This window comes from Coptis chinensis, chromosome 4 (assembly GCF_015680905.1).
Source record: "Coptis chinensis isolate HL-2020 chromosome 4, ASM1568090v1, whole genome shotgun sequence".
In the NCBI taxonomy this organism is placed as follows: domain Eukaryota; kingdom Viridiplantae; phylum Streptophyta; class Magnoliopsida; order Ranunculales; family Ranunculaceae; genus Coptis; species Coptis chinensis.
Genome location: NC_141459.1, coordinates 52162079 through 52187149, shown reverse-complemented (window position 1 = coordinate 52187149; position 25071 = coordinate 52162079). Strand labels below are relative to the sequence as shown.

Here is a 25071-nt window from a genome sequence, read left to right as displayed (position 1 = left end):
GACTTGATGCAGTGTTAACGGTACGGCTTGCATTGGATGAATCCAACACCTTCCTAGGATGGTGTTGTAAGACTACTTGATATCTAAGACGCTGAAACACGTATTGAAGCTGACTTTGTCCTCTCGTGATCCCACTGATATTGGGAGTATAATATCACCGATGGGGTCGGCTCTGGAGCCATTGAACCCGTACAGAGGAGCAATTGGATCTATGAAGACTGATTTAGGGAAATTCATCTCCTGTACAGTGTGGTAGAACAAAATGTCACAGGAGCTACTAGGGTCGATCAAAACACGCTTAACTGTCCATTCGCTGATTTTGACGTGGACTACAAGCGTGTCGTTATGCGGGAGACAAACTTTGCTAAGGTCGGCTGCGGTGAAGGTGATGTCTCCGGTGGTGCGACCTGAACTTCGGGGGGCCGGTGCTACTTGTGAGGAGAAATGGTAAACTTCTTGAAGGGCACCCACGCGCCTTCTTTTCTCTCTGGACGAGCTGACCGAGTCGTCAGGGAAAGTGATCATATGAATAGTTCTTTCATTGTTGCGATCGGATGACTGCAGGCGGCACTCGTGGCGAGAACGGTCTATGGGTTGTCCTCTGCTGCGAGATCGAGTCTGATCGTTGTGGCGATCAAGGCAGGGTAGAGTTCGGCTGCGTAGCCTGCGAGCCATCAATTTATGGCACAGGTCACCGTCAGGTATGTTGGTGTACTGCTTGATGTGTCCATCTTTGATGAGATCTTGAAGATAATGTTTTAGCCCCCAGCATGCATCGGTTTCATGACATTTTGTTCTGTGAAAGGCGCAGTAAGGCTTGTCAGGTCGATCTGCTAGTTGCCGTACATCAGGTCGGTAGATGCAGCTCGCTTGATCTTTTCCAGTACGTAACTAGGAGATCGTGTGAGGGCTGCGAACTCACGATCATTGTTCATTCGGTTTCCTGATTTCTGCTCTTGCTGTTGCGGCTGTTGTAGGGGTCGCTTTTTTGAAGCTAAAGGATCATTAGAAATTGCTGCGACTTCTTCTTCTAGTAGGCCCTGGCACCTCAGTCCTTCTTGTAGCTTAATGTACTTGTCCACGCGAGCGTATAGCTCAGATAGCATGTCGGGGCGTTCCTTCATCAACGATCTGGCGAGTGTCGTGTTGCACACGTGACAGGCGTTGTAGAATGCCAAGGTGGCAAATTGTAAATGATTCTTTCAGGCCAGCTTCCATGCATAGTAGTTCTGCTTTGAATCGGCCTAGAAACTCCCAAATGGTTTCATCTTTGCCCAGTGAGAGTTGGAACAGCGAATCGAGATCAGCTTTTTTACATCAGTTGTGGATGTACTGACTAGCGAACAAGTCGGTGAGTTGCTCGAAGGTCTTTATTGAGTCAGACTCAAGTGAAAAGAACCAATCGAGTGCACCATCTTTGAGACTGGCGGGAAACAGACGACATTGAAGGTGGTCATACTTGAGTGTGATGTAGAGTGCCAGACTTTGAATGTAGTGGGCTACGTGCTGGCCAGGACTTGCGCTGCCATCATACATCGGAAAACGTGGTTGTATGAAATCTGGAGGAGAAGCTTTGCTTAGTACTTCGGCAGTAAATGGAGACGTACGTGCGGTATGTTTTGAGCATTTTTTGGATGATCTGGGTGGCGTCTTTCTTGACAGCACTCTGGTTAATCCGTTGTGACAACTTGTTAATCTATTGATTAACTTCGTTGATGTCGTCCTATGCTAGGAGAGGAGGTGGAGTTTGAGTGTCGACTTGCGTGCGAAGTTGAACGTTCTCCTGCCTGAGCAGGGTGATTTGTTCGTTCATCATTCCTAGCTGACCAGCTAAACTCTGGATTTGGGCTTTGAGGCTTGCCAAACTTCGTGGGCTTGAGACTTTTGGTTTCTGGAGTTTGGATTTGTTAGGTGGTTTCACAAGAAATCGAGACCACCGACGGCGCCAATGTAAAGGTGTGTTTTGGTGCTTCCTTTACATACACAGGGAGGGGGAGAACTGATTAGATTATGGTTGAGACCGAGTTCGTCGAGGAGCGAACTCCCTATGTATCTTCTCTAGATTCTGGGGGGAGAGAAGAATCAGGTCTGGCGTAGTTCATATGGAGAGTATTTATAGGTGATCCAAGTGTATCCTCACCCAACACGTGTAAAGGATAACACAGATGTAGGGTCAAGATTGTGGAGACGTGTGAGAACTGTGTTTATAGGTCTGCTGTAATGATGGGGATTAGTAACCTGGCTTAGTAGCTTGCGGCAGTGGTCAGTAGCTGGCGGCAGTGATTTGCCCACGTGTAGATTCCTTCATGATTGTGTCTAGAAGATAAGATGAATCACGATGTAGATCGGTCTGTATGATGATACAAACTGTTATGGAGTGATCTCGTAGCGTGTTGATGCGAGCTGGTGACATAGGTTGGTGAGGTGTATCAGAGATCGGTGTGGTATTTCCCCCATGCTGAGCACGTGCTTGATATTCCTGAAGGAGAATATCACTCCCTTACACACACGAATTGTTTTCATAAGAAAAGGGTTTGGTTCACGGAACTTTGATTTCTGGAAAGTTGAGTTAGCCCCGCCATTGTAAGATGATGAGAAAGGGCTACCAGTATCCTTCTGGGTTTTATCCTAATTATTTTCATACTGCTTTCCACCAACTCTGAGCACTTTTTCCTCATTTTGAATGCTTGCAATGCCTTTTCGTAGTGCTCTCTCTCCCAAGTCCCAAACGCCTGCTTCCACTTCCACGGTTCCTGCCCAGAACTCCTAAACACAACAAGGTGGCCTTTGCTCATGTTTACCAGCTTTTAGGCCGTCTTTCAAATTGTTCTGAGTTGGTCATTAATGAGCAACAATCTTGGTTTAAGGTCTTCAACACACTCTGTTCATCTGATCTCCAAATGATTCACCTATATATATTAGTCATCACCAGTCATCACCACAGCAGTCCACTACTCCACATGCACTATCACGTTTGTCTCCTCGCATGCCTTCCACACTCACACCAGCAACACCAACACATTGAACCAGCACACACATAAAAAAGATTAAGGATCCTGGTGGATTTGAACCACCATCACCTGGGACTCAAGATGAATAAAACTTGTTTGCTTTAGGCGACAAATCTGCAAGGGATTCAAGATGTGCACTTATACCACCCAAATTCTTTACAAGTAAATTCTCAGACACAGACGTCCTTCTATTAATACTATTGCAGATTTCATTTACAATTGAAAAAAAAATCATTTCATTTCTCTAGGCCAAATGAATTTTTGAAACTTGTACAAGGCCAGTTGCTACTAGCCAATCTCCAGAAGTGGTCCAAGCACTAGTAACTCAAATCATAAAGCTTGCAACAGTTTTGCAAACCACACCTCGGAGGCAAGCTACTTCTAACCAGAGGAAAACTGCTTCAGCGACACCTGCTGTTGCTATTGTTCAGGCTTATTCATATTTTATAGAAAAGATGGGTGAAATGGCTATTGGAGTTTCAAAGTTGAATAAAACTTCCAAAGGAGTCGCAGATAATGAAGAGCCTCCAGTTGAAGAGCCTTCGATTGATACCTCACAGGTTAATTGATTTTAATGTTTAATTTGATATAGGTTTAATGTTTAATTTGATATTAATATATAATAGAAGCAAACATCTTCAGACCTCAAAAAATTAGTTCAACTAGTTCAGTTGATTACAACATTCCAAAGAAAAAATTATGCTACATGTGCCTAGGTTTGTTATTACCAAAGAATAAAAAACAAGCACAGATTATTATCTAACATGAAAAACTTACAATGGGATTCTCCACGTCATATTTATCCCCTTATTAACATCTGTCAACCTCTGAGGTAGCATTTCTCCATGATTCTGATGAAACCACGAACCAAACCCCTTTTCCGAACCAAACCCCATCAACTTGTAAAATCATCAGATTCCGTAAACACCTTAAGTGTACCAGTTGCACCACAATGCCTACAATCTCCCCACCACTGTCCAAAAGACTCTCCACAATGCGAACATACCCAATGCGTCTTACTCTTCCCCTTCCCTTCTTTTCCCAACTCCCTAGCCTTATTATTATTCCTCAAACTTTCACCACCGCCCCCAGAATACACCTTGGAGAAAGACTTGCGTGTTTTGTCTTCTACTTCCTCGGGCTTGTTGTTACTATTCTTCTCAACTCCAATAACACAATTTTCTTTTTCTGGATTTAAATCTTCAACAAATGAAGCTAAACTAACTTCATTATCATCACCATCTGGGACTGAATTGGAATTAAAAAATGGGAACAATATTACCTTTCTCCCTAAATCGAACAATTTGGGTCCTAGAAATCGAACTAAATAGTTGGTTGCTTGCTTTGATTTTGGAGATGGAATGGAAAGAGCGAATGGAGAGAGAACTAATCTTACGAATTTGGGTTTGAAATGGAGAGAGAAACAGGGGTAGATAAAACCCAAGCCCTTCGTAAGATTATATTTCGAAATTTCGGTGTTTAGATCTGGGCGTTTTATATCTTTTGGTAATCCAACGGCCGAAATTTTGCTGTTCGGATGCTGTATGAGAAATTCATGTCTCTTTAGCCAAACCAATATATATATATAGCAGTTAAAAAAAAAAATTGTTTCATTAAACAATGGCCTAATGATTAGGTCCAACGAATTGATCCACAACTATGCCCAACGAACTGATCCACCACTATGCCCAACGAACAGGCCCAACGGCTCTATCCAGCACGCTTCCCCCCAAACGGTCATGTTTCTCACTATAAAGTTCGACCCTCCTCACCATACTTCACTCATTCTATTCTCTCACTCTCCACAAATTAATCTTTAGCAAATCTCATCTTCTTCAACATGATGGATCAAATTGGAAAATTTGAAAAGTAGCAGTGTGACGATGAATTCAAGGTATTCATGCTAACGGATTTTATTGTTGTCATACTATTGGTTATACATCTAATTCTACAAAATATCTAGATCTATGTAACGTAAATCTTTCCTATTCTTTAATGTTTTTGTACATTAGCGTGGTGTGTTAAATAGTTCTCACACATTTGTACGATTTACCTATTAAATGGAGAAATTCCCTATGTTATATTTGTGTATATTATTTTTATTTTTATCTTATTATAAACAGAAAAAAAAATCATAAAACCCATAAAAAATCAAAATCTCACAAAAGCATAACAAATGGATCTGATTTTGTTTACATAAACTCGCGCACACTACTTAGGTATGCCTAACCAAGGTCGCGCACGCCACTCTATAAGCTCTAACCAGCTTCCATTATTGAGGATTGCTACATCAATTCAGAATTTACGTGTAGGTCTAACTGCCCAGTGAAACCTTCCTTCGTATGTTCAATCTCTTTGCAAGCCTCGCTCACAGTTTTAGGGACCTGACTTTAAATGCCCTATTTTATAACTCAAGGTAGACAATACGTGTTGGTCTAACTGCCCTGTGAAACCTTCCTCCATATTGTCAAATATTTTTGAACACCTCATTAATCGTCTTAGGAATTTGACGTTCAAAGACCCACCTTGAATACCCTTACTCGCTACGTACTGACACATAAATGTGTTGTGACAATAACACATGTTTCAATTGTGTCTTGTCAAAGACATTAATTCGGATCTAACCACTCATTCTATCCCCGATCCGTGAATAATTATAAGGTTGAAATCATTAGCCCTCTTCATTTCACTCAACCTTCTCCATTCTCCCTCACTTCAAATTTAAATGAGTCCACCAAAAGGTATCAGAGCCGAGCAAATATTTTTTAAAGAATTTTCATGAAGGCATGTTTCTGATAGGTTTATATACTAAAAGCATTATTTTTGTATTAAGTCTAATTCTTTGTATTTTGAATGAGAATTATATGGGCAAATGTTATGCATATTATATATGTTATTAGTTATATGCATGCGTCTAATACTTTATGTTGTAGATGATATGGTGTGTGGTGACACACAGAAGATCATATCATTAGTACCTTATAAAGTATAAATAAATATTCACAACCTAGATGGATTTGGACAAACCATTGGTACGGTTGTAGTAAAATTTGGTATTAATCTATCTTGACTACATGATTATACTAGTACACTTTGTGTGTATTGAACATGACCAAGTGAGAACTAATATTACGAATTTGGGTTTGAAATGGAGAGAGAAAGAGGGGGGTAGATAAAACCCAAACCCTTCGTTAGATTATATTTTGAAATTTCTGTGTTTAGATTTCGGCGTTAGATTTTTTTGGTAATCCCCCTGCCGAAATTTTGTTGTTTGGATGTTGTTTGAGAAATTCATGTCTCCCTAGCCAAACCGTATATATATATATATATATATATATACCGATACTGCCACTCTAATCTCACACTTCTCCTCAGCCGTCCGATCTCGCCTCAAGATCTGATGATCTAATTCACTGATAAAACCGATATTTCAAAATTTTGCGTTATTTCAAAATAAAAAAAAAGGAAAATCACCAAAAATGCGAAATTTTGTTCTCTCTCTCTCTCTCTCGCTTCTTTTTCTCCAAACCATACCAAGCTTCTGGATTAAGGTATTTTTCCACTTTTAATTCGTTTGATTTGTTGTTTAATTAGCTTGGATTCGTTTGAAATAAACCTAGTAAACTTTTTTCTTGGATGTTGTTTATATTGTTGTTTAAAATGCGAAATTGGCTTCTCTCTCTCTCTTATAGTTTGTTTATATTGTAACGTCTCTTGGATTTGATTTGCCTTGATAACTACAAGTTTCTTTATTTGAAGAAAACATTAGACAATCGCGTGTATGAACTTTATTCAAATTGGGTAACCTTCTGTGTAGTGAATTTATTTAAATTGGGTAACTTTTATTCAAATTGGGTACATGTAATAATTTTGCAAATTTCCTTGAAGGGTTTGAATGGTATTTAATTAGCTTTAATGGTATTTTCGTTGTCGTAATCTTCATGCCGTATTCTTCATGCTTTAATGGTATTTAATTAGCTTTAATGGTATTTTCATTGAAGTTTGAATGGTATTTAATTAGCTTGAACTCTGTCGTATTCTTCATGCCGTATTCTGTCAGAGTTCGGTGAACTCTGTCAGAGTTTTAAATTCTGTCAGAGTTCGGTGAAGTAGCATATTCGGTGAACTCTGTCAGAGTTTTGATGTTTAAGTTATCTACACTGTTTATGTACATTGGGATTTTTGTCTGTTTAAGTTATTTATATTTTTAATGTTTTCAATTTATAGAAAGGGAGACAGAGACATCAATCAATATCGAAGAAGACGTAGTTGGGTCTTCGTCTACTAAAGCCCCTGTTTAATGCACGCAAACATTAGCTGCTCCTTATATAGGAATGACTTTTACAAGTGTTGACGAAGCAAAGACTTACTAGAAAGAGTATGGTCAACAAGAGGGATTTGAGACTCGTGTTCGGACGACTTCCAAGCAACAAAATCAGGTGGATTTGATTAGTGGTTGTTTACTGGTTTGCTCACGTGAAGGGGTTACCAAGAGAGATGAAGTCCGATCAAGAAATACATCAACTATCCGGTGTGGTTGCCAAGCTAGAATTCGTATTAAGAAAAGAATGCATGAAGATATATATGAGGTCAGCGTTGCTCAGAATGACCATAGTCACAGTTTGGTGACCCCATCGAAGAGAATTTGCATTAAAACTAACAAACATATGCCTGAAGCAGCGAAGTGCTTGACCGAGATATTTAGTGATAACAGTTTACCTGTTGGGAAAGTGGCATATGTTTTCCATGGAGAGGAAGTTGGGTTTACACAGAAAGATTGTTAGAACCATCATTATGGTTTGACCAGAAAGATGCCTAAAGAAGGTGATGCAACTACCGTGCTGAAATATTTTATGCAGAAGAGTGCCGAGGATCCCCGGTTCTACTACGCTATTGATTTAGATGAAAATGGGACTGCGGTGAACTTTATCTGGGTTCATGGGAGGTCTCGATGTCAGTATGACTATTTTGGGGATGTTGTGTCTTTTGATACCACATATCGTACCAATGCATATTCCATGCCTTTTGCCCCTTTTACTGGAGTCAACCATCATTATCAGTCGATTCAGTTTGGTTGCGCATTGTTGCTTGATGAGACAGAAGATACATTCATATGGCTATTTAAGGCCTGGCTTGCAGCCATGGGTGGTCGTGCGCCAACTGCAATCATCACTGACCAGGATAGAGCGATGACTGCAGCCATTGCCAAAATGTTCCCTAATACTCGTCATCGTTACTATCTTTGGTATATTATGCATAAATTCCAAGAGAAGATGTCATTTACCAAATTTGAGACATTGGTAACTGAGTTGAAGAACACTATTTCTTTTTCGTATAAGATTGTTGATTTTGAGAGAAGATGGTGTATAATCATTGAAAAGTATGAGTTGTCTGAAAATCCTTGGTTGACAGAGATATATTCAATGCGGGAGAAATGGGTTCCTTGTTATCTCAGTGATACCTTTTTTGCTGGTATGCACACGACTGGTCGAAGTGAATCGATGAATGCTCATTATGACCAGTTTGTCAATTCGACGACTATGCTTATGCAGTTTGTACATGGTAATGAGAAGTCTTTGGCTTTGCTTCCTAGGAAAGAAAGAGATTCTAATTACCGCACCGAGCATAGTTCACGGATTGTGCCTAACAATGCTTTCCTCCTTATGCATGCCGCAAAGGTCTATACGATCTCAATATTCAATAAATTTAAGGAGCAACTAGAAAAGGCAAAGATGGAGTACAAAATTGATGGGGAACAGATTGACATGTATGGAACACATGGTGAAATGGAGAGACCCGATGAAGAAGTCTGTTTGGAGAGTGAGTTTCGATAGAGGAACCTTAGAGGGAGACTGCGAATGCAAGTACTTTCAGTTTATGGGGTTGCTTTGTGGTCATATCTTAAAGGTTTTTATGCGTTACGAGATTGAAGAGATTCCAAGTCATTTTAGATTGACGCGGTGGATGCAAAAGGCTAACACTTATAGAGCGGAGTTTGGTACTGGATTTGTGGTCGGGAATGTCTCAAATGAACCTTTGAGAGTGGCTCATTCTATCAAGGTTGCTTCTCAAGTGGCTTACGATGCGTTGCATACTTTTGAGGGTTATTCATATTTTATTGAAAATATTGGTGAAATGGCTATTGGAATTTCAAAGTTTAATGAAACTTCCTACGAAGGAGACGCAGATGATGAAGAGCCTCCAGTTGCAGAGCCTTTGATACCTTTAGTTAATACATCACAGGTTTTTTTTATTTGAATGTTTAATTTGATATAAATTTAGTGTTTAATTTGATATAAATATTTATTTTAATTTGGTCTTTATTTCAGCTATATATTGATTTTGAATCCCATCATTTCTCAAACAAAAGGGAGGGGGAAGAAGAAAGCGGATAGATGGAAATCCTCCAGAGAGATAGCCCTAAACAATGAGATAGCCGTAAACAATTCAGGAAGAAAGTGTCACAGATGTGGATAGATTGCTAACCATGACTCGAGAAATTGTCCGGAGAAAAATAATACGTAATTTGTGAAATGTAAGTATAGCTTTATTCAAAACTAGTTCTAATGATATTTTATCTGCGCGTCGAATATTTTATCTGTGTCGAGGGTTGTGTTCTATTGCATCATTATGTCCATTGGATAGTATCTAATGTTGCCTTCTAGGCTCTAGATAGGAAACAAGCACTTATGTTAGTGATGTCCAGTTTCTTATATTTCAGATCAGGTTCTTCCTTGCTTAAGTGTTTTTGAGTATATTTTCATCTTTTTATTCATATAATCTCGTATTATGAATTCTAAGTTTGTTTTAATTTTTTTTATACATATGACACATTCCATCTCCTAATTTAATTATTCTATAAGTCTTCTTTAAGTGCACTCTTTTGGACATTGAGCCTAAAAGTTGTTATGCATTCTTTTAGTCATTAGATGGGATTGATTTACTTTGTATTTAGATGGCTCACCCAGAAGCATAGCCAGTTCTCACTCTAGGGAGCTTAAACCCAATCACTGTTGGTCTGTCACTTGTTTGATCTGTGACATGAGTGCTTTGCTAATCACCGGTTTACCAGTAATCTTTGAATGGGGGCATATCTTCTTTTTTGGCTAGTGATATTTTAAGTTGCCACATTTCTGCCAAATGTTGGAAGGTTAGTTAATGTTTTTTGATTACCTCATGACATGTTCTGACAGGAGCAATGCTTATTAAGAAGAAGATTAATGCTTTCTGCCAAATCGTTTTAAGTTGCCACATTTTTGCCAAATCATTTTAAGTTGCTTGATTGTTTGTTGCAGGAGCAATGTTCTAACAGAAGACTTGAGCAATGTTCTGATAGAAGACTTCCACTTTTTGAAGAGTTGGGTCATTCTTGCCGAAATTGTGACGAAGAGGCATTTGTTATTGCAGAATTCCTGCCTCAGTTGCGTTTTCTTCGTCTTGTTGAATGCACACTGACAGACAGTGGCTTACAAGTTGTCCTCGATGGATGTCCCCAACTTGAATATATTGTTCTTCGAAACTTTTTCAACATCAATCTTGGAGGGAATTTGCTCAAGAGATGTGTACTAAGGTCTTCTTGCTACAAAGTTTGTAGAGATTTTCTGTTTTTGCAGCAATCCCAGGTGACTTTGTAGCAAATCTCGATTTTCTATTTTTGTCGACATAAGAAAATGCAAATTTCATTACACTTCCCTTTCAACTACTTCTTTATCAGGAGAATATAAGCTACCCCCAAGGTCGATTAGTTTTTCGGTTTCTTCCATTTTGCAAAATATTTGACTTAGCTGTGATTGTTATTTGCATTTTGTTAGTTAAAATAGTTAAGAGAACTTTGTTTTCTCTCATCATGTTGAACGATTTATTCCTAGGGGATGCCAAGTCTTGTGGAAGGGAGTGTAATTAATAGCGAGGGTAGGATTCAAGGTGGGATAGCAATAGCTAGAACCAATTTATACACTCTTTGATTCCTTTTGCCTCACAACTTTGCCCAGAAAATCGAGTTGCTCACAAATACCTGAAGACAAGCCAAAAGAGTGAAAATAACTAAATAAGCCACTTATAGTTTTATTCTGAAAGGCACAGTTGATACATGAAATTCATAATATATGAAATTTCTATTTCATGCTCCTAAGTATAAATAAGTACAACCACAAGACAAATACATGAAAAACTTCAGCTCATCAACCTTATTTATAATCAAGCACAATTGGAATTTGAGCACAATTTTTTCATGTTCACCCAGTTTAGTTTTCTTCCACATCGTCTTCATAATCTACTTCTTCTTCAACAATCGCATCTTGATATTGTTGATACTCTGAGACAAGATCATTCATGTTACATTCAGCCTCAGTAAATTCCATCTCATTCATTCCTTCGCCAATGTACCAATGCAAGAAGACCTTCCTACGAAACATAACTGTAAATTTTTGCACATAACTGTAATCCTGTGAAAGAAGCTCTGACGAAGATTACACATAATAAATTCAAACTACTAACCAAATACACATACTAAATTCACATACACATGCCAAATTCTCTGACAGAGTTCAAATACACATACCAAATCCTTCCAAGATTTATACATACTAAATTCAAACTACTAACTAAATACACTTGAATTTTCCGAAAATACAGTTCCAAAGCCCCGAGTCTAACTGATGGTTACCTCCATAGCAACATCATTCAAAGCAGAAGCTACATCCAAAGCAACTTAGGATAACTCATCATCGATAACGCCACACGACATCCAAAGCAACTTAAGCCAATAACACCTTAACCAGCCACTTGATAATACACAAAACCACTAAGAGAAGATAGATTAACAACAACTTAAATATTAACATTCCGATTGAGTGAATTTCCGAATCAGTCGTTATCCTCCTTGTGCAAATAGAAGCTCGACTATCAGTTGGAGAAAATGTTGTAGCTCGACTCTCAGTTATATTCAACGACAACGAGCTTCCACAATTATTTTCTTCATCCGCCCACTTAAAATACCTACATTTCTTATCCTTAGGCAAACGTTTGTCATTTTTTTCACAACACACAAAAAGATCGTCCAGGATTCATTTGGGTGTTCGAGACTCTATTAAGAACTGAACTTCCACAATAAGGGCACCTCATTTATAGATCGAATTTCACTGTATAAGGAAAAAATTAAAAAATATCAAAATATGCAAATGTAAAATCACCTGAATATGTAATAACTATGGACCCCTAAAACAATAACATTAAAAAACAAATGAACAAACAAAAGTTAAATAGAAGAAAATCCCAATTAATTCTGACAGAGTTCACCAAATATGCTAGTTCACTGAACTCTGACAGAGTTCAAAACTCGTACAGAGTTCACTGAATATGCTACTTCACCGAACTCTGACAGAATTTAAAACTTTGACAAAATTTAAAACTCTGACGGAGTTCACTGAATATGCTAGTTCACCGAACTCTGATAGAGTTCAAAACTCTGACAGAGTTCACTGAATTGCTAGTTCAAAACTCTAACAGAGTTCACCGAATATGCTAGTCAAAACTCTGACAGAGTTCACCGAACTCTGACAGAGTTCAAAACTCTGATAGAGTTCACCGAATATGCTACTTCACCGAACTCTGACAAAATTTAAAATCTAACATAGTTCACCGAATATGCTAGTTCACCGAACTCTGACAGAATACGGCATGAAGAATACGATAGAGTTCAAGCTAATTAAATACCATTCAAACTTCAACAAAAATACCATTAAAGCTAATTAAATACCATTAAAGCATGAAGAATACGGCATGAAGAATACGGCAACGAAAATACCATTAAAGCTAATTAAATACCATTCAAACCCTTCAAGGAAATTTGCAAAATTATTAAATGTACCCAATTTGAATAAAGGTTACCCAATTTGAATAAAGTTCATACAGGCGATTGTCTAATGTTTTCTTCAAATACAGAAACTTGTAGTTATCAAGGCAAATCAAATCCAAGAGACGTTACAATATAAACAAACTATAAGAGAGAGAGAGAAGCCAATTTCGCGTTTTAAACAACAATGTAAACAACATCCAAGAATAAAGTTTACTAGGTTTATTTCAAACGAATCCAAGCTAATTAAACAACAAATCAAACGAATTAAAAGTGGAAAAAATACCTTAATCCAGAAGCTTGGTACGGTTTGGAGAAGAAGAAGTCGAGAGAGAGAGAGAGAAAGAACAAAATTTCGCGTTTTTGGTGATTTTCGTTTTTTTTTTAATTTTGAAATAACACGAAATTTTGAAATATCGGTTTTATCAGTGAATTAGATCATCAGATCTTGAGGCGAGATCGGACGGCTGAGGAGAAGTGTGAGATTAGAGTGGCAGTATAGCCAAACCGATATATATATATATATATATATATATATATATATAATGAAGACAATAATCTTATAACGTCAATAATTTATCATTTCATTCGTCTTAAGATACAAATTTTTGAGAAATTAATAGACACACGACATACATTAATAGAAAAATAAAATGCAATTACTTAAGGAAAACAAATGACAGAAGTCATTATTAAACTAGAAGTACTAAAATTGCTACTATGAATCTTCAGGGCTAGCGGAAGATAAGCCCGGGTTACGACAATGATGAGCACGACGAGATCCCAAACTGGTTGCCTGATCTTGGAGATCCTCTAAAGATTGCAGCACTTGACCCTGAAATTGCAGCACCTGACCCTGAAACTGGTGCTGGTTTGCCATGATCATGCGCTGGAATTCATTTTGCCTAGCACACATCTCGTTTTGAAATTCGCCCATGGAGTGCTCCATATTCACTTGGCGAGTGAACATGTCGCACGTATTGAAGTTGTACTAGTGGTTAGTATTTCAAAGTTGTTTTGAATGTGGATCACCATAAATTGTTTGGAGTTAGAATGATTGGGAGTTTTAGAAGGAATGAAAGTAGACTTCTATTAGGACTTGTTTAGTTAACTAGTTATATGAAGAACATTGGAAAGACTTGTTGAATGAAAGATTGGAAACACAAACATTGAAAGAAATGGAAAGATTGATTGCAAGAAAGAACAACAAAGAAGAATGATTGATTGATTGAATAACAAAAGGTAAATAACAAGATTGAAAATGAAGAACAAAAAGTAATTGACTTGAATGAAAAAAAGACTAGAAATTAAATCCTACATGACACTAGAATAAGTCTAGGTGCATTCTCTCTCCCTAACTTTTAGTTCTTATAACCTTACTTTTACAAAATACTGATTTGCCCTCTCCCATTACATTTGAGACACCTCACCATTTGTTTTATGCTTTTTACCTTTTTCCTCTTTCTTTTTTATTTCTTCTTGATCAAGATAGGTTTTAGAGAAAACCATCTTTTGTGTTAAGGACATCTATCTCTGGTCTTCTTAATTAAGGACTTAACTTTCAGCTCTTTGGTTATGAGTCCTTGACCTTTGACCTTTGACCTTTGACATTGACCTTTGACCTTTAATTTTGACTTTTTTATAGCAGCTTCGAGTTTTCATAATAAGCGTAAATAAGACTCTTTTTGGTGCTAAGACGTAGCTTTTATGATAAATGGTATGAATTGCTCTGTAACCTAAAAAAGGCAATAAAAACTATGAGTTGTCTTTTCATTATGCGTAAGAAGGGTTGTAATGCAGTAATATAAGGGTAATAAAATGCACATTTGGGAGCTGATCACCACCCCCAAATAGCATCTTGCTTGTCCTCAAGCAAGGACGAGAGAAAAAAAACTAAGATCACAAATGAGTGATTTATTAATTATACTAATCTCGTTTCAAGGAGTGTGATTGCATTGACCATATACAACAATGCCTTAAACCACTAGGAATTCCCTAGTGGGCGAGCTTTAAGCCTCGTGAGAGTTTTCCAGTGAAGATACTCACAAACTTCTTCTATCTAGTACAAATGGTCTTGTTTCCTTATTTATTCTCAGAAGTCTATACATCTCATTAGCGGGGAATAAGGACAAGCTCCTTTGAACTTAGAATAACATATGTACAGTAATTTAATCATATAAAGATAAATGTGCAAAACATGAGCAATGAAATGCAAAAGCAGAGTCATTTTTTAGAATTTTGGAGAGCGTCCTTAAGGTGGGTTCTTGATAAGCTTAAAATAAGACTTTTACCTACTCTTAACTAATTATGCTAGGAATAAGTAAAATGATGTTATTCTAGGTTTATATCAAAGTTCTACTCTCGATTATTATGCAATAACTTGAGTAAGAATTTGTTCCACTCCTAGTTGCTTAGAACGTAACAATTTCACTAATTTAAACAATTCAACAATATGATGAGAGTAATCCTACCTACATTAATATCCATTCTCCCAGGATGCTCATAGTGAGCCACGTCATCAAAATTTTCAAAAAAGTCCTCACTTAACAAATAATTAGTTAGTTGATTACCAAGTTAACCATATTATTGGTGTGTATAGTAATTTATAAAAGAACATTTTGGTCTTTTCAATTGTGTCTAAAATGAAAAAGTAAACACACTCATGATTTTCCTATTCGCCGTTAGAAATACAAAACCCAATAAACACAATAAAAAGGATGAATGCAAAAGTACATCTTCTCTCTTCATCCTCACTGAATTGATGATGATTGCGTCTGTTGTCCTTAAATTGTGATGGCCTTGGGTGTTGGGCTTGATTCATGCTTGCCAAAGGACTACAGTTTTCGGTGTTGTATTTGTATTTGAGTGTGGGGCAATCAATGGATTAAGCTTATTCATGCGGTTTAGACTTTTCACGCTACGTGGTTCATGTTAAAGTTTTTACTCGGTTGCTTATTTCCTTATATAATAACTGCTTGACCATTATTCACTCTCGTTGGTTGTTTGACGGTGGATGAAAGGCGTTGCAGAAGTTTAGTCCCTGTAACCGGTTGCATAAGTTTTGTTCACCACTGTTTTCTACGCAAGAGACGAAGACCATGCCAACCTTTATCTACTGCTCTTCTAGGAAGGTATACATAATTCAATAATTATTATGTCGTCACAATTGATAATGTTGTTGTCGCTGTTGTTGTTGTTTTTAAGAATTTGTATTGCCCAACATTCTTAATTAGGGTTTACTTATATTTTGTCTCTCTGTGAATAGAGCACGGGGATGCCACAAACACAACCTAATAATACAGATGCAACATTGACTATATTATAGTATATACCTTGAGAAATTTGATTATAATCATCAGGAAGTAAATTGTCACTAGCACTTGAAATCTCAAACTTGGTTCTTTTGTGTTCAGTATACCTACAATGAAAATATAGTATCAAATGTGACCAAAACATTAGGTAATCTGGAAAAAAAGGGGGGGAGGAATTAAACAGAAAACCTGAAAGCAGGACTTTGAACATACTTGTGACCTGATGGCGACTGCAGTTTATCCAAGTATCTATTAAATGATCTGGTAGAGGCTCTTTAGATTCTGGACAGTCTCTCCCAAAAAGAGAGAGAACAAAAGGAAAGCGTTGGGCCAAACCAGATAAAATCCTATTTGTCTGCGAAACCTTTTCTCTTAGACCGCTAACCATCAGAGGGAAGAAACATCAGAACAGAAGTAACTCACAACTATGGAAACAACCAGTCGAAATGACTTCGGCTTGCAAGTTATTGGATTATAAATATTTAAACCGTAACAGACCTTTATAAAGACCATATGTTATTGAATAACAACTTTGTGGTTTATTTGACTTGAAAATACGATACTACAATTGAGAGTTTAGTTGTTTGGGTATATATAAGTTCAGGCGCACGCATTTACATAATTCAGTTGCATGTGTTATATACTTATACTAGGTATCTTTCCTGGAATCTCTACTAAAACATAATCAAAAGTTACACTATTCTTATTAATCAACATTCTCATAAGATAATGACATCTTACCCACAAACTATAACTGTTGAAACAAACAGGTTAGGCTCCAGAATGGGTTCATGAACTATAGAAAGAACAAGTTCGTTTTGCCATCCTGTAGCCTGACGGAAGGTATGCAAGAAGGTGTGAAAATTACTGTTGTCAATGACAACTGCACAAGCAAGGGTCCAGAACACTACACCATTCAGCTCCTGTAACACCACAAAATATTAGGACACAAGTTTAGCCTGACGGATAGAGCACTCTAAGTGTGCTGTTGTATTTGGCGACAAAAATGGAGATAATACAAAGAGAAACTTTATTGACAAAGACAAACCGAGGGTCACTGATTGCAGAAGGAAACTATCATGACTTCTCTAGATAGAAGACCCATCTAATAGATATTTCTACCCTCAAGAACATTTGTGGGTGAGATTTCATGGGAGAATTCACACAGGTTGAAGTAAGTGCAAAAGGAAATTCCAATCTCATATACATTCCTCACTGAAAAGTGAGATATATCCACAAAATTTTCCTGTACAGTCCAATACACCCTGAGTCATTCGGGCTACAAAGGGAAACAAAGGGTTGCATCACCTAAGATACTTGATAAAGGCTTTAATTTGTTTTTCACATGATGATTCATAAATTGTATACCCTATTGTTGAAGCATGATATAGGTCCATGTTAGCTTATTACAGACAGTTATTGAATAAGACTAATGCACACTATTAACTATGTATTAAAGAGCTAATGATAGAGGTTTTCTAGACCTTTTGGAGTGGGGTTTAATGCAGGTGAGTTGTGTGTAAACTGCATATAAATCTATAAAGGCCTTGAAATTGTGTATGATCCATAGTGAAAGCATTGAAGCGGATTAGCTGTGTGAAATAGATATCTAAGGTCCATGGTGATTTGATTACAGTCCTTAAGGTGATAGGACCCCTGGTGGGTGAGCAATGTTTAATATCTACTTAAAAGCCATTCGATAGTAGTAAAGAAAGTAATCCAAGCAAAAAGTCTTATAGTGACCCTCTGGAAAAGAGTGATTGGGACATAATTAGAATGTTTGTTTAGTTTCTCCAAGATTATTTAGAATCAATAAACAACATATTTGGGTCTAACTATGTCACTTCCGATATTTTGTTTTATGAGCTTATCATAGTGAGGAGTAGTTTGAAACAATTATGCGACTCTGAGGAAATCTATTTATGTGAAATGGGTTTGAGGATGGTTGAAAAGTTTGACATGCATTGGAGCCTCGAAAATAAGATCAACCCGTTATTGTTAGTTGCGGTTGTTCTCGATCCTAGGTTCAAGTTGGAATATGTGAGGTTTAGTTTGATGGATTTATATGAAGCCTCGAAGATCGATCCGATTGTAAGGAAAGTGAAGACTAGATTACAGTGTTTGCATGAGTGGTATGCTGGGAATAACTCAAGTATGGCATCACAGAATGAGAGTGAAGAAATTGTCTTTGATGATGAGGTCAACGACTTTGCTACTGAATGGAGAAGGTATATCCAGAAGCAGCAAAGGTTGGGGAGTGTGTCAGAGGTTGAGAAGTATTTGACATATCCTCTTGAAGAAGAAAGTGGACATAAAACTTTTGAATCTTGGGTTGGTGGAAGAATAATGCCACCGAGTATCCATTCCTCTCTCTCCTGGCGCGGCATGTACTGGCCATTCCTGTGACTTCGGTTGCATCAAAGTTTGCTTTTAGCACAACAGGTCGTATACTTTATCCATTTCACAGTTCCTTGCGACCTAACATGGTTGAAGCCCTCATATGCATGCAAAATTGGCTCCTGTCTAATGCAAAGCCAATCGATCTTCAAGCTTCAATGAAAGAAATAGAACAATATGGCACAATGGATGCAGATATACATTTCAGCAGCTTTGTACTTATATCTTTTGTTTATAGCTTTAATTGGTTATTTATTTAATCAGAATTGTTCGAAGCAGCAACTTCATTGTTATTATTGTAGACTTCTTCTTCTCAAAAAGTTGAAAGTTCCATCTAACTCTATCGTTTCTTTTCAATACAGCCTTCAAGCCCCTGCAACGTTTTTTACATCGATCAATGATAAGTGACTATCTCATCCCCAAGACGCGGTTAGCGAGAATTATTTATTGGGGTCTTGGGGACCATATATACAACCAAACGCAGGAAAAAGGCTCAAGATCTAAATCAAATTAAGGTATGTGATGAAAAAATGCTCAAGATATAAATCGAATTAAGGTATGTGATGAAAAGAGGCAAGGTCAATATTTGTTATTTGAATTATTGTGTTATCATTTTTTTTTTTTCTCTTCTCTTGGTTAGTTATTTATGATTTTTAGTTATTTATTTTTTGTATCTATTTCAAAAACATGCATGTTATTGTGAGGTTCATCTTTGTTTTGCTTCTGGTAATGACCTGACTCTGTTTTGGTGTCCTTTTTCTATTTGAAGAAATGCTTATTGAGATGTATTGAATTTGGGCTAGAAAGAGCATACTTTTTGACCTTTTTTTTTTGTCATTTAATTGTTTTTTAAATTGATGATGAAGTATGTTTAAATTCTCCTTTTGTTTCTAATATATTCTTTCTAAAAACGTTTGTTTTGTGTTATCATTCTTATTTTTTGATGGAGAAATTAGGACACTGGAGGGAATTCAAGACATGAGGTGGAAGTTCAATGGGCAATGTTACCGAGCAATAGTGCTCTCAAAGTGCTAAACATATGTATATTAAGGTGTTTATAACAATATTATAATTAAGAGATGGAATAGGAGACAACAGAGTGGATGACAAAATTTCTTAGGATTTAACTTCTCAAGCTCTTCCGGAACAGACCATAGACTTATTGTAGGTATTTATTTGCACCTGCCTTGAGATACCCTGGATCATTTCTCCACGGCAACAGTGCAAACATTGGGTAGCAAGATAAGGAGATATACCTTGCATCATGAAAACCAAATGGCTAAAAAATATAGGATCACTAATTATCATGTACTTACCTTTTCTAACTTTTGGTATTCACCTGTTTAAGATCAATAAATTTTAGCCTTGGGGCACTTTATTACAGTTTAGACTATACATGCTCCTAGGCATTTCTATGCCATAAAACATCTTGCATTCATTACTTTTCACTTCTTCTAATACAATTGCTGCTACTATGCAACTCTGGAATTGAAGCAAATTTAAAGAGTTGGAAAGGGAATTTTATGCAAGCTTCATATATGTTATGCCATCTTTGATTTTTGATTTTTATTTTTTTGTTAACAGTGGTATATCCAAGTAATAAAGTTTGGAAGCAGTGATTGTATGACATGCAGCTTGAGAGGTAACTATCAATATTTCATCCAATATTAAATTATTTTGTTTTCTGATTTTTATAAATTTATTTCTTAACCTCTTCCAAATGAAATTTTGATTTTCTAATAATAAGCGAACCTTGGCTACAGTACAGGTGTAGTTTTTCTACCGAATTTTCATCAACAGTTTTCTGTTGCACACAATCAGGTTTTGCTCAAGGATGGGAGGGAAACGTGTCTACAAGTGTGATACCTTATTTACCCATTTTGACATTGTACATTCTATTTCCTTAAACCACAAATTGAGTAGTTATTATAAGTTTCTCGCCTACCTAATTTATGTCTTCCATAATTTAAATATCGATAGTGTTCTTTGTTGAAGCTCTATTTGAGACCGCCATGGTTCTATATTCCAAAACTGTAGAAATGGTTCTTTGATGGGTATTTCCGTAGCTTAGACTCTATATTAATCATTTAAACCAAAGATTAAATTGAATTTTCTATTATACATATCATAGTTGATGTTAATTGCTGTTGTTTGAAATACTTCCATACCTTTGTCGGTTATTGTCATGAAAATGTTATGTTTCGCACGCATTATAAACTTATGGAATGGCAGGAAGAATCTTAGTTTTACTTTTTATTTAAATAAAATTACATTAGACCTCAAAATCTTAAATTGAAATGCGTATGGAATTCTATTTTCATTTGTTAATGTAACTTCTATTCCTCATCAAAATAGTATTATATTATATGTCTTCAATTTACTATGTAAGATGTTTGCAAGTCAGTAACGGGCAGTTGAATGCTTAGCATTTTTAGGAGCTCTTAGACGTTGCGGTAGCTTTTGGTTGTCCCTCCTAATAATTAATAATATAGATTTTTGCTTTCTATGAAAGTTTGATTTTTTTTTCCTATTCTTTAGTCATATTAATGGCTATTTTTTTTATGTGATAAGATGGTTTTAATTGTGAATTTGACTATTTGAGGAGTTGTCTTATAGAATGGTTCCATTAGTTTTGATCAGGCACTTTGTTCTTATGATACGGTCAGTATATATAACAGTGACAAATGTGATAATCTGTTTATTCTTGCATTTAAAATTTCTAATATTGTTTTTATCAATAATTTCAGTAGAAATAGAAGCTTAAAAAATTGAAGAACCAAAGACACTCACTTAGAGGCTCTAGAAAAGTTGTACGGTGATTTGAAACAAGACCATTACGAGTGAACGACAAGTAAAGTGAGTCCAACGTACCCTGCTTAACAAATATTATGGTTGTAATCTATATAATATATGCAGTTAGAACTACCACTAAATATATTTATTTGCATTTTGCGATATATTAGATATTTCATTCAAGGTTTACGCTAGACATATTGGTGACAACATAATTTGGCACAAATACAAAACCGACATGTACACAAAATGCATGTTTGTTATATATATAAGCACATAGCTTAGATTTTTTGTATAGACTTTTGAATTGGTGTGGTATATTGACCTTCTTTTGGCATTGCAGGGCGAGTGGTAGAACAAACCCTAGGGATGCAAAGATCAGTGGTTAATCACATGGCCACTTTCAAGGTGCACAACAGATATGTTCATGGTGCACAACGAATTCCAACTATTTATGATTGTACAAGTACCAAACAATGAAGGATCACCGCATAAAACAATTATATTATGTGGTATACCATAGAGAGTGATTAGACTATGCAGATAGTTTTTTTGTATGAAAAAGCAAAAAAAAAAAAAAAAAGTAACACACTTGAACGAGTTTTTGGAGTATGTGAGAGTTTAGGACTATTAATGAGATCATTTAGTTATGTAAATGTATTGCTCTCTATGTGAAATGTGAAAGAGAAATATAAAGTTGAACGTGCATAATTTTGTCGTATTTTTGTGTCTATTGATATTTTCGTGTATCTACTTATCTACTGATATGTTCAATGGAAATGACAGTTCATTTTTGTGTTTCCAATGATCATCTTCTCTTTACTTCTTCAAGCTTTTTAGTCTTCTTTTAACTTTATGTTCTTTTCAAGGCAAGTTAGAAGTTTGCAACTACTCTTCAACAACAAATATCTCCTCTTTCACCAAGTTGCAAATATCACACCCCTTACCTTATCTTTTGTTTCATGGATGGGATTGCATCACACAATCATTAGGTGAGGTCCTTTGGCTAGCTATGAATAAATAATAAGAAAATAAAAGATCATTGATCAATATAAGACCATGTTAAGTTCTTAGTGATGTCGACGTCTTAAAAGTTATAACTTATGTAATTTCCGTTCACTGAGAAACTTTGAATACAATGGTTTGCTAACATTGTTAAATAACATGTGAGAACTTTCTTACTCTTAAAATTGTTCTTCAATAACATTCATTTTTCTCCATTGTTATGTTAACAAGTTTGGGATTAATTTGAAAGGAATCAAACTTATAATCTTCAGTTAATTATATTTGTAACTTCATAATGTTACTATTTCGGCAAAAGCTAACGCTAGGAACTATATATATATTATACAAATGGGCTTAAGCACATCAACCAAAATTAAAAGCCTAAAAATTAACATGCCTACACATAATGGGTTTAAGAATAGCAGGCCCGACCACAGGTCGGGCTGCATGGCTAGTAATTCTAATAGAACCAATATGGTGAGAACTAATATTAATGATATTCTAAATTAAACTACTATGACAATTTAATACTAAGATGTAAATATAAAGAAGGAATTAGGGAGATTTGATATCCGCCTTGATTAATCCCTAACATGCTAGAATAGTTTTATTGCAACCTTAATCTTTATGTTTTCACACAAGGTTCAACATAAAGGTTTGGTCTTTTTATCCCTAATTATTCATGTCATCTCTAACCAACTAATAATTAGCATGAGAGGAAGTTTAGGCACTTTCTCATGGTGAATGAACTACCCTCTAGAATTGAAACTCTTAAATATAATGATTATATACTAACACAACAAGTCTTCATCAAAGCTTCAATTAAACCCCTCTAATGGAGGTTTAGCTATGAATCATGGGACTATCATAGAATAAATAATAGAAAGAAGAAGATATAAACTAGGTTTACTAAAGAAAAAAACTAAGAGACAAGAGGTAGGAGAGGAGGGCTAATTAAAATTAAACTAATAAGGGTTAAAGTTAGAGTTTTACCTTAGTCCTCTTTATATAGGAGAGGGCTAGGTTTACAATTTCATGCATGGGCTTTGGAGCTATGTTTTGGGCCACTAAATCAAGCCCAAAACCTAATTACTTAAGTCCAAAAAGGGATTCTCTACTAGAAATTACTGCAACAGCCTTTTCATCCACTTTTTCTCCTCTGATTGGATCAAGGTTTGCGCCATTAGAAAGCTCTTTCCGATACAGTCGATTTGACATATAATAGGCCCAATTCTGAGGTCTGGGTCCAAAGATACAGCCTGTGGAAGTTCTATTAACTTTTATGAGACTTTTATGAGCTATTTCTTCCCGCATTGACTTTGACTTTTCAGCTTTGACTGGGCTTTAAAAATGTTTTTTCTCCTTGAAACTTGGGCTTTAACCATATAACTTCTTAGCAACCAACCTTTGCTCCTTTCTCTTACAAAAGTGACATATTTCTTCACATAATTGATTTCAAGACCTGAAATACACAAAAGTACGTAAACAGTACTAACTCTTATTTATTATAAAAATAATTGGTCTATATGTAATGTTATTAAGGGGTTAAAACTACAGTTTTGGGCTCTTATCAGTTCTCACAGTGGTGTTTTGCAATCACAACTCTCTGATAGATTCACTCGAGTTTCGTTCTCTCAAGTGCAGCAGACACTTATATTCCTCACATACTCAAATGATGCCGAAAGAAACCGGGGTCGATTAATCATGCTTGCCACTTACTATCACACCATCCTATTCCTAATTGAGCTAGAGGTATTTTATTATGAGTTACGGGGCTAGGGTGATGGTTTAGAAAGCAAAAGGAATGGAAAAACAATCATCTGATAAGTTGAGCAATTAGGTCTTCAAGATAATTGTAACTAGAGAAGAACCTCATTTTGTTCTTTGCTTCCGAATTGTGATTCATTAGCCCTTTGGCTTTGTGACTTCATATGATTTTGAATTTTTGGAGTTCTAACTTTGCTTTTGTTAATGATATCTTCTCCTTTTTTATTTTGAACTTTTGGGAGATTCAATTTTTAACTCCTTTGATTTTTTTTTTTAGTTTTGGTTTTTTATGGGTATTTCTTTTCTTTTCTTTTCGAAGTAACTAACGGATATGTTTTTGTACAAGGTCTACTATTCTCTTTTTCTGATATCCATCCAATTCTCAACTCGTCAACTGGGTAACCTTTTTATTGGGTGTTGCATCGGGTCAGAAATTTAAAGCGAAGAATAAAAAGGCTTTTTAGAAAATGGTGAAGGCTCAAAAGGGGTACCTAGAGGAAAACTATTTTTTTGGGTTTTTAACGTTTATTTGGTTGTATTGATCCAAAAAGGGCCTAAATTTTCTCCTAGGATATGGCTTGGTGATCAAGCAAGTAGATGTGTGGTCTTTCTATCCAGACATCCTTTGTGTCATTACTCAATAATCATTCAGATGAGGCTTTTGGCTAGACTCTCACAGGATATAGAACTTAATTATTGTTCTAACCTTGGTCTCGGAAACTCACTGCTATATACAACAAAATGCTTATGCATGTCATTCATGAAAAGATGCAAAAACTATTGTACGTATATTAGTCTAAGTTCAAAAAACAACTCCTTACTCTATTGCTATAATGAGACTTCAAAACTTTTTATTCATCCTAGAAAAGGTAACAATACTTTTTAATACTAAGAAAAAAAATATTTTTGGTTTTTTCGAAACTTTTTTTGGAAA

At 36.1% G+C, this 25071-nt stretch overlaps 1 long non-coding RNA gene across 5 annotated transcripts; it reads left to right on the top strand.

The window, feature by feature from the left end:
* The first annotated feature begins 15364 nt into the window (after positions 1-15364).
* Positions 15365-22086, top strand: LOC147503908 (uncharacterized). Of its 5 annotated transcripts, XR_015192868.1 has the most exons (7): positions 15365-15995; positions 18935-19087; positions 19529-19623; positions 20157-20214; positions 20394-20460; positions 21320-21428; positions 21709-22086. It is a non-coding gene; the product is annotated as an uncharacterized LOC147503908 (long non-coding RNA). The 5 variants fall into 5 exon arrangements; XR_015192869.1 differs by lacking the exon at positions 19529-19623 and having other exon boundaries at positions 15366-15995; XR_015192866.1 differs by lacking the exon at positions 20394-20460 and having other exon boundaries at positions 15367-15995; positions 19522-19623.
* The last annotated feature ends 2985 nt before the right edge of the window (positions 22087-25071 follow it).